Genomic DNA, 10,978 nt, shown 5'->3' on the forward strand with positions numbered 1-10,978 from the left:
GTACATACTACTCTATATAAAATAGGTAACTAATAAGAACCTACTGTATAGCACAGGGAACTCTACTCAGTACTCTCTAATGACCTATGTGGGAAAAGAATCTAAAAAAGAGTGGATATATGTATAACTGATTCACTTTGCTGTATAGCAGAAACTAACACAACATTGTAAATCAACTATACTCCAGTAAAAAATTAATTAAAAAATAAAATAAAATATAGTGTGTATGAAGTGGTGCTCATTGTGATTTTGATTTGCATTTTCCTAGTGACTAATGATGCTGAGCATCTTTTCATGCACTTATTGCCCATTTGTATACCTTCTTTAGAGAAATGTCTATGTAAATCCTTTGCCTATTATTATTATTTTTTTTGCGGTACATGGGCCTCTCACTGTTGTGGCCTCTCCCGTTGTGGAGCACAGGCTCCGGACGCGCAGTCTCAGTGGCCATGGCTCACGGGCCCAGCCGCTCTGCAGCATGTGGGATTCTCCCGGACCGGGGCACGAACCCGTGTCGCCTGCATCGGCAGGCGGACTCTCAACCACTGCTCCACCAGGGAAGCCCTCCTTTGCCTATTTTTAAATTGGGTTATTTGTCTTTTTATTGCTGAGCTGTAAGAGCTTTTTATGTATTTTGGATATTAGACCTTTATTCCATATGTGGTTTGCAAATATTTTCTCCCATTCTGTGGATTGTCTTTTCACTTTCTTGATAGTATCCTGTGATATGTAAGTCTTTAGATGAAGTCCAATTTACCTGTTTTTCTTTGGTTACTTGTGTATTTGGTGTCATATCTCGATGATATTCATTTTGATAAGTAAAAAGTCACTTTTCTCTCTTTAGCTGGGGTAGGCAGCACCTAAGATGGCTTCAAATCCCTACATGCGATATTCATGCTCTTGTGGAATCCCCTCCCCTTGACTGGGCTGGACCCTGTGACAAAATTGACAGGGTGTCACTTCCAAGATTAGGTCACAGAAAGACAGGCTTCTGTTTGCTCTCTTTTGCTCACTCTTACTCACTCTGAGGATCCTGCTGCCATGCTGTGGGGAGGCCCACATGTCAAAGAACTGAGGGAAGTTTCTAGTTGACAGCCAGCAAGGAGCTCAAGCAACCACCTAAGCTGCACCCAGATTCAAGGCCCACAGAAACTGAGATAATAAACACTTACAATTTTAAGCCACTGAGCTGTAGGTTAGCTTGTTACACAGAAGTAGATAACTCATATGATGACTTTCTGCAAAGGCAAAATGAGGAAAAATGACAAACTAAACTAAAGCTTGGCAGTGAAGCACTCTCGCCTCTAAAGTAAGGCAACTGGAATTCAGGTGCTTAACCAAATAGTATTCTCTGAGCCATCACAGAACAAGTTGTTTTATTTACTAAAGGGACTTCCAATTAAATATATATAATTTATATTTAATATAACATACATTACATGTTATATATTAATATATCAAAGGTAAAGTAATATATTTATCAATAAATTAAATATATGTTCATATTAATGCATTATATATTAACAGAATACATTAAATTTAATATAATATATATACTTACATATTGTATCAATATATGCTATGTAATGGAAATAATAAAATAAAATACAAATAACTAATTTTAGATCAGTAGCACCTATAGCTCCAAAACATTCATTCAGAACACCTGAACCAGTTTGTCTCTTCCCGTCTTTCTCTTACCCACAACTGTTTGCCATACCTTCAAATTGGTGTGAGGTTACAGAATATAAGTAGTTATAATATCTGTCTAAGCAAAACAAGTTTAGGCAAATGACTTTGTTAACCAAGTAATATGCAATATACATAAAGTGACCATACAACTCACTCCCAGGACAGTTTTGATTTCAAATCTCCTTTCTTACATGTCCTGTATGGGGTTCAGAGAACAGTTTGCCACACATATACCACAAGGTCAAAGAGCAACCATTTAAAATCTTTTGCAGGTTTAGATAATTCAGCTGCACTTCAACTAAGTTATTCCATTTGCACCAAGAGTTGGGAGCTGTGAGGGTTAATGAACCAAGAATTCGAGGTTCTGTAAGTAATAAATCAATCACAGACCATCTTCAAAGCCCAGAAAGTTTCAAAACAATAGCAGCAACCTAAGAGGTCCTGTTTATGAGTTTAGCTGAGTCTAAACAAGGATAATAAGCAGGGAACTTGCCTTACAGAGTCTGGGGAAAAGCCACAGCAGGATCAGGTCTAACACAAATCCCGGACAGAAGGGTTGTTTTGCTCCACGGAGCTGAGCAGCTGGCCAGAGGGAAGAGAGGGCGGCCTTTGATATCCCCATCCTGGCCACGCGGTCATTCCTTTCATCTTCTCTCATCAGGAACCCACTTTGTTGTCCAGTCCTGGTACAAAATACTTATTCCACAAAAGCACATGAGAGTCTGGTCTGAAGATAAGAAGGGGTCTTTCCCTTCGCTTTCTACTCCTTTGCACTTTGCACTCCTTGATGCTTGCGGAGCACGGAGAACAATTAGAAAAGCAAAGACAAAGAATTAGAATCACCTGAGTCAATTAGTAAAATCAATTTATCTTTTTCAGAGCCTGAGACTTATTTGGGGATATTAAAAGGCTTGGGGAGGTAGACCCAAATTCCACAAATGTGGACTAAATGCAGCTCATTTCAGCACAGCAAACATTGCGGAAGTGGCCTTGAGGTGGCAGACACAGGGCTGGGTGCTGGGGTGCAGGGGTGAATGAGGCCTGGACCCACCCTCACCAGATCGGCTGCTCAGCACCCAGACTCAGCGTTCCATACAAATAGCGAGTCATTATGTTGCACACCTGAAACTAATATAATGTTAGATGTCAATTACATCTCAATAAAAAATTCTTAAATTGATACAGCTGAAAAAAAAGTTAATGGCCTTGACAAGGTTCAGGGCTGTGAGGGGCAGCGGGGCATAGAGAACCCCATCAGCCCTGGGCAGCGGAAGCAGGCAAGGAGAAGTGCTTGGAGCAAAGAAGAGCTTATTCCCCCTTCTCCATCAGCGTGGTGCCCTCCACGTGGTGAGCCACCAGGGCCCTGGGACTCCAGCCCACACAATGGAAACCCGGGGGGAGCTAAATACCACAGCTGCAGGCTCCCTGCGGAGTTGAGGGGAGAATGAATAAAGTGCTCATTGGACAACTCACAAAAAAGAAAGTTGATGGGCTCACACACCCCCCTTACCACAGATGCAGGGCCTTACCCATCTTGGACAAAATTACAAACCTTTGGGTTGGTTTCTGAGACCCTTTCATATTCCATTTCTCACCCCAGTCTGCCATGGGAGGCTGTGGTCTTCTCCTTTCCCCCTCCCACCTTGTTTCATCAAAACTTACCTGTCCTGTGTCTCATTCCTTCAGGGTTTGCTCTTTACTGAGTAACCAAGGTCATCTAAGAGCTTCACCAAAGAGCACGTTTACATTTTTTTTTTTTTTTTTTTTGCGGTACGCGGGCCTCCCACCGTTGTGGCGCACAGGCTCCGGACGCGCAGGCACAGCGGCCATGGCTCACGGGCCCAGCCGCTCCGCGGCATATGGGATCCTCCCAGACCGGGGCACAAACCCGTGTCCACTGCATCGGCAGGCGGACTCTCAACCACTGCGCCACCAAGGAAGCCCACGTTTACATTTTAAGACAGGCCTTCAGTGCTTCAGCCTAGAGGAGCATCTGATGTGAGGATTCTGGAGAAGCACTGTGGCATTTTGGGGTAGGAGACTCAATGTATGAAGGTTTCTATCCTTTCCCTCCCCCTGCCATAGTAATATGGTGATAACATTCACCCTCCTCTTAATGATTTGGACCAAACCTTTTCTATTTGATGAAAAACAGTTTTAAATTTCACCTGTTCCGGTGAACTGTGTTCAGAGGTATCCAATGTCTCCAAAGGTGGCCCAAAATGTAATAGCCGGCAACGACTAGGAAGGGAAGTCTTATGCTGTAGTGGCAGGGATGTGACCATCACGACCCCACAGGAGTGCTCCAGAGCTGTCCTCAAAGCTGGTCAAGGCTAAAGGAAGAACAACCAGAGACTGTCAAGGGCACACCTTTTCACTCCACAAATGCTAGGGAGGACATGAGAAAACAACTCAGGCTATCAGACAGTCTAAAATATACTAAGGGAGATAAGGCCTCCATACAAATAAAATACATGGCCAAATAATACTCTGAAATATGGGTTTCTTCCTTTTTCTCTGTAGGGCTCCTTTCCCTTCCTTCCATCCCAGCAGGCTCTGGCCTCATTGCCTTAAGGAAGGGATGTACAAGGGAGAAAACATATAGTTTGAAAGTATTTTTGCTTCTTGTTCCAAAAACTTAAGCCCTTAGGGAATCCTAGGGGTGGGGTGTTGTGGAGAAGATTAAAGAAAGAGAACCTGTGTCATCCCCACACTGGAAAGTGTTTTTAACAGGCGGGAGTCTAGAGGGAAAAATGAGAGGTCGTGGATTCCAGGAGCAGAAAAGACCTGTGCCTGGCTTTGCAGCACAGTCACTACTAGTCACTACTAAGGGAAACAATCCCAGAGAGAAAATGGCTGTGTCGAGGCAGATAGGATCAAAGGCAGCCCTGCCAAAGACTCCCACGTGCCAGTCATGGAGGAAAGCAGCAGAAAGCGGGAGGACCTGCAGGGAATGTGTGGGGAGGGATGACATGTCTAAGCAGTGACCTGCATGGACCATGGTCCAGAGGATCTTCCCCCACAACCACTCAACATCTTGGCACTCGGAGGCTCCTGGAACCCCAGAAAGACGGAAGGCTGTTTTTCCACCAGCTAGGAGGAATAAAGCTTGAGGTCGGAAAGCAAGCTGAGTTGGAGAGAATAAAGACATGTGTTTTTCATAGACCTGAGTTTACACCCATGATTCAAGGCAGAGAAGGTGGTGAGTGGCCAGAGGAGGAAAGATGCAAGTGGCTCCAGGGCTGGAGGAGACTGGGGTCTGATTGTGAGAGCGAGTTTGAATTCTCTAGGATTACGGAGCTTCCACTGCAGAGAGGGGCTTACAGACCTGGTTCACCGCCTGAGCAAAAGCTGTGTGTTCTGATGAAGATAAATGTGTGATTGCTGATCAACAAGATACTAACAATAAAGCATATATGTTTGTTGATGTGGTGAATCCTGTAGTGAGAATTTCTGAGATACAGGGTTTACTTCCTAAATCAATTGAAGAAGATTTGGAACTTTTCCTATAAAGGGTGAAATTTATTCCTCTGAGTAGATTGATTTAAGGTTCATGATAGTCAACCAAATGGGAAAGCTTATTTTGGCAACGGGTGCAAGACAGTCTATTGCTCTCATTTTGTTCTTAATCCTTACGCCCTTGCAAAATAAACAATGCACCTTTAAGCAAAGTAAATAAAGAACCGAAAGCATGTTTTAGCCTGATTTGTGTTGGATGATTCAAGATTTTCCCAAGAATCAGCAATCTTTGTCCACCAATTTAGTTTTTTTCTTTAATTAATAGACTTTATTAATTGGGGGGCAGTTTTACGTTTTCAGACAAATTGAGTGGAAAGTACAGAGTTCCCATATACTTCCTCACCCCTACTCCCCACCCTCCAATTTCTCCTGCTACTAATATCTTGTATTAGTGTGGTACAATGGTTATAATTGATGAGCCAATACTGATAATTATTATTAACTAAAGTCCATTGCTTAGGGTTCACTCCTTGTGTTGTATAGTCTATGGATTTGACAAATGTACAATGATATACATCACCATTACAATATCATGCAGAATAGTTTCATTCCCCTAAAAATCCCCTGTGCTCCATCAATTTATCCTTCCTCCCTTCCCCTCCCAAAGCTGGTGACCACTCCAATTTGCTTTTATCATTAACACAAACAACTCTGGAGAAAATGAGGATCCAATGAATATAAGTACTATTTACATAGGTTTAACTTAAGTCCCCATCTTTATCAGTAGACAAGCTTGTATTTTGTCCATAGCTAAAATAACTGTACTATTTTGAATTCTATTAATAATTGTTTTCAATCAACATTATTTCATAGATCTATTTCTATGTGAACTATTTCTATGTGAACTATTTCATAAATCTATTTCTATGTGAACTCAAGCAGAGTTCACATACTTATCATCTCTGATCTTGTTGTAATTTTAAGGATGAATTACTTATAGTTGCCATGAGTTTGCAGAATTAATTGCCTTACAGTTTTGAGATGTTTGTTCAACTTCTAGCTCTTCTACATAAACAACTGCCATTGAATTGCAATTTGATTCTTTACTCATGAACTAAATGATGTCTTAGCTTTTGTCCACCCTCTTATACAGAGGTCATATTTTACTCAAGGAACAAGTTTTGGGAGATATCTCATAAATCAAGCTCATTTTACCAAAGGAATAAAGAGTATGAGGAATGCATTTGTAGAGTACAAAAGTCTATAACTATTGGAGCACATTTTTACTTTAATGTTGCTTTTAATTTTTAAGCACTATTTGAAATTTTTCCTATAGGGCTATCTCTTAAATTAATAGCATAGTATTAATTTGGTTGATTGGCCTTATTCATACCATTTTATCTAACTTTTATTCTGAACTTTTTGATTTATGGTTGCGTTTTTCAAGCCCTGATTTTAGCAATATCATAACTTGAATAATATTTTTAGAGGATTTATAAAATCTTTCAAATTATAGTAATAGCATATAATAACAATGTAATAAATGCGAAATTTCAAAGAGAATTTCAGATGTCTTCAAATAACCATAGCTCTCCTGACATGGAGGATGAAGAGGATTACAGCTTGCCAGCTAAAGGGGCACTGCCAGGTGCTAGGCAGCAACAGAGAACAGTTTACAAGTCACTTCCTTATGCAGCAAGACAGTATTTCTGTCTCATACTACTATTGTGGGGACCTAGAGCTGATATGAAGATTATTTTAAGCTGAAGACATTTGAGATTCAACAGATGTGGAAAGAAGCCTTCTCAGAGCTTCCCTTATCTGACTAAAAGCAGCAACGTCTGGGAAATGAGGCTGCCATAAATCCCGTCTGGGGTAGTTTTTGGCTGCACTGGGTCTTCGTTGCTGCGCGCGGGCTTTCTCTAGTTGCGGTGTGCGGGCTTCTCACTGCGGGGACTTCTCTTGTTGCGGAGCACGGGCTCTAGGTGCGCGGGCTTCAGTAGTTGTGGCGCACGGGCTTAGTTGCTCCGCAGCATGTGGGATCTTCCCGGACCAGGGCTCGAACCCGTGTGCCTTGCACTGGCAAGTGGATTCTTTTTTTTTTTTTTTTTTGCGGTATGCAGGCCTCTCACTGTTGTGGCCTCTCCCGTTGCGGAGCACAGGCTCCGGACGCACAGGCCCAGCGGCCATGGCTCACGGGCCCAGCCGCTCCGCGGCATGTGGGATCTTCCCAGACCGGGGCACGAACCCGTTTCCCCTGCATCGGCAGGCGGACTCTCAACCACTGCGCCACCAGGGAAGCCCTGGCAAGTGGATTCTTAACCACTGCACCACCAGGGAAGCCCATTACCAACTTTCTTATCTCCCATTTGTTCTCCTAAAAATCCACTTGTCTTTCCTAAAGAAACCTATTTGTCTTCCCATAACACCTTTTTCTTCCCTCCCTTGTCCCTACTAAGTTAGTCTATAAACCTCTAAATTTAACTCTTTAAAGAGCCACTACGGCTTTTGTTGGTTTTCATATACATACGAATAAACCTTTTTCTCCTGTTAATCTCTTGTGTCAGTTTAACTCACAGGCCCACAGACACTAAACCTAACAGAGTAGAGGAAAACTTTTTCCCTTTCTAACATTTTAGATTCACAAAAGTCATATTTGCTTACAATGCATTTCCACAGCTAAATGCAGCCCTCAGCCTGCCCCGCTGGAAGTCATGTGCCTTAAAAACACGAGAAGTTTATTTTGTCCCCTTAAAGCTGCAACTCATTTTATCTGATCATCAAAAAAAAAAAATTTTGTGTGTGGAATATAAGCTGTGTTTTTTTTTTTTTAGAAAATTGAGGTGTAGTTGACACACATTAGTTTTAGGTGCACACATAATTATTTGATATTTGTATACATTGCAAAATGATCACAATAGGTCTAGTTAACATCCAAGTATTTTCTTTTTTTCAACATGAAAAACTTCCAAGGAGCTGGACAACAGCAACTAATTTAAAGAGGTTTCATCCTGGCTGTGCAAGAATCAGTCTGATTCTTGGGCTATGACTTTATTTTCCTTGAGAAGTTACTTTGTGTAAATTGCAGGCAGGCTGTAGCTGTGGTCTGCCATTTCCCATGCAGGACTTACAGCTCGCTGCTGCAGGAAGGCCCAGGGAGAGGCTTTGAAACAGCAATTTTTCAGCTAACTTCTTACATTCATGTAGGTAAATGTAGATGCTGCAGAATCCCAGCCAGCCGGCCTTAGCTGTGACTCTGCAGTGCGTGCTAATGCTGCCTATGATTTTATTCTACAAGAGCCACTCCATGTGTATCAAACCTATGTAGACTAGCTTTTTTTTTTTTTAAAATGGAGTTGTAGGAGTTCTTTTTACATATTTTAGAGATTAACCCCTTATCAGATTAACCCCTTTTCAGATACATGGCTTACAAATATTTTCTCCCATTCATTCTCTAGATTGCCTTTTCACTCAGCTGATTGTTTCCTTTATTGTGCAGAGGCATTTGAGGTTGAGGTCCTTCCACTTGTTTATTTTTGTTTTTGTTGCCTGTCATATAGCCAACATATGGAAAGAACATCAACAGATAAATGGATAAAGAAAATGTAGTATATTCATACAATGGAATACTCTTCAGCCTTAAAAAAAAAAAAGGAAATCCTGCTATATGCAATAACATGGAGGAACCTTGAGGACATTATGCTAGGTGAAATAAGCCAGTTACAGAAAGAAAATTCTGCATAATTCCACTTATATGGGGTATCTAAAACAGGCAAATTCATAGAATTAAAGAGTAGAATGACGGTGTTAGGGGTTAGGGGGAGGGGGAAGTGGGGAGTTGCTAACCAACAGGCATAAATTTTCAGTCCAACAAGATGAATAAGCTCAGGAGACCTGGTGTACGTAACATTGTACCTGTAGTCAACAATGAGGTATTGTACATATAAAATTTGTTAAGAGGGTAGATCTCATGTTAAGTATTCTTACCACAATAAAAAAAATTTTTTTAAATGTTAACCTATTTTAAACTAAAACAGGGAAATGGGCAAAGGAAAACGCAGATACCTTGCCGTGGAACATCTCAGTTGGCTGACGAACGATGGTAAAGGAAGATCTTAATATATGAAGATCTCCCACAGCTTGGAATATTCAGCAGAAGGTCACAATATGGAGAGCCCTCATCTCCTTCTTCTGTGAAAAGACCTCATAATAGTCTACAAAGCCCTGGTTCCTGGCTATTTCTCTGACCTCAGACCTCTCTGTCTACCTCTCTACCCTTTGCTCACTTCACTCTAGAGGGAAGGGCAAAGAGAATTCAGAGATCTCATTAATATCAAAGGAATATATAAAAAAAGCCATTCCATTACGGATCATATTTCTTACAAATGACTCTTAACTGGTGAACCCATACTGTCTCTTTGATCTGTGGAATCTAGAGCCTTCCTACTCAAAGTGGTGGGGTCCACACACCCAGAAGAAACCAACCTTGCTGAAACCTTGATCTTGGACTTCTAGACACCAGAATTGTGAGAAAATAAATTTCTGTTGTTTAAGCCACCCACGCTGTGGTCCTTTGTTATGGCAGCCCTCCGAAAACCAATACATAGCATCAACATCACCTGGGAGCATCTCAGAAGTACTGATTTTCAAGCCCTAACCCAGACCTACTGAATTAGAATCTCTGGGGAATGAAACCCCCAAATCTGTGTTTGAACAAGTCCTCTAAGTGACTCTTGTGCAGCTAAAGTTTGAATAGCACTGATCTGGAGCAGTGCTTCTTCAAGCTGTGTATCAGCATCACCTGGGCAACTTTTGAAAAAGAGCAGTGCCTGGGCCTCACCTTAATATTTTGGTTCAGATGCTTGAGTGTTGGACGGTAAGGGTTTGCATGGGCAGACCTGGTTTAGGTATTTTCTTAAGCTGCCCCGGTTTAGGTATTTTCTTAAGCTGCCCTGTTGACTCTAAGGTATAGCCAGGGCTAAGCTCCCCAGGTCTAGAGCCTGTTGTCATGATGTGGAAACCTGCAGAAGAGATGACTGAGTGTAGGTACTTTGGGTAAAGTGGGGCAGCTTACTAACTGCCTAACCTAAGGAGCTTCACTGGTGGTGTGTGATTTCAAAAAGATACCTTATTCCTTCTCTAGAGTTAATGACACATACCTCTTCCACCTGCAAATTCCCACCTCCTCTCTATGACTGGGTTAGACGGTTAGTTTTATATGTCAGCTTGACTGGCCATGGGTTGTCCAGACCCAACATTTTTTTCTGGGTGTGTCAGTGAGGATGTTTTCAGATGAGATTAACCATTTGAATTGGTGGACTCAGTAGATGGCCCTCCTCCATGTGGATGAACTTCACCCAATCCACTGGGGGCCTGAGTAGAACAAAAAGCAGAAACAGGTGGAATTTCCTTCTTTTTTTCTTACCTCACTGCTAGAGCTCGGACATCTCATCTCATCACGTCAAGCCCCCAGACTGGGATTTATATCATCAGCTCCCCTGGGTCTCAGGCCTTCAGACCCCAAATGAATTACACCACTGGCTTTGCTGGGTCTTCAGCTTGCAGACGGCAGATCATGGGTCTTTCTCAGCCTCCATAATCTTGTGAGCCGATTCCTCATAATAAATCCCATTTAGATAGATAGATAGGATGAAAGAAAAGAAAGAGATAAAAAGTGAGAGAGGAAGAAAGGAAGGAAGGAAGGAAGGGAAGGAGGGAGGGAGGGAGGGAGGGAGGGAGGAAGAAAATCCCCTACTGGTTCTGTTTCTCTGGAGAACCCTGGGCAAGCACAAATGCCAAGGAGGTAAGAGCATCTTATGAGATGGGA

The 10,978-nt window shown here is 42.0% G+C and overlaps 1 long non-coding RNA gene across 1 annotated transcript; it reads right to left on the reverse strand.

The window, feature by feature from the left end:
• Positions 1–2,277: 2,277 nt before the first annotated feature.
• On the reverse strand, positions 2,278–10,763 carry LOC132484397 (uncharacterized). Its single transcript, XR_009531173.1, has 3 exons — positions 10,577–10,763; positions 3,861–4,025; positions 2,278–2,482 (listed from the first exon to the last, which is right to left on the reverse strand). It is a non-coding gene; the product is annotated as an uncharacterized LOC132484397 (long non-coding RNA).
• Positions 10,764–10,978: the final 215 nt, after the last annotated feature.

This window comes from Mesoplodon densirostris, chromosome 1 (genome assembly GCF_025265405.1).
Source record: "Mesoplodon densirostris isolate mMesDen1 chromosome 1, mMesDen1 primary haplotype, whole genome shotgun sequence".
NCBI classification, from domain to species: domain Eukaryota; kingdom Metazoa; phylum Chordata; class Mammalia; order Artiodactyla; family Ziphiidae; genus Mesoplodon; species Mesoplodon densirostris.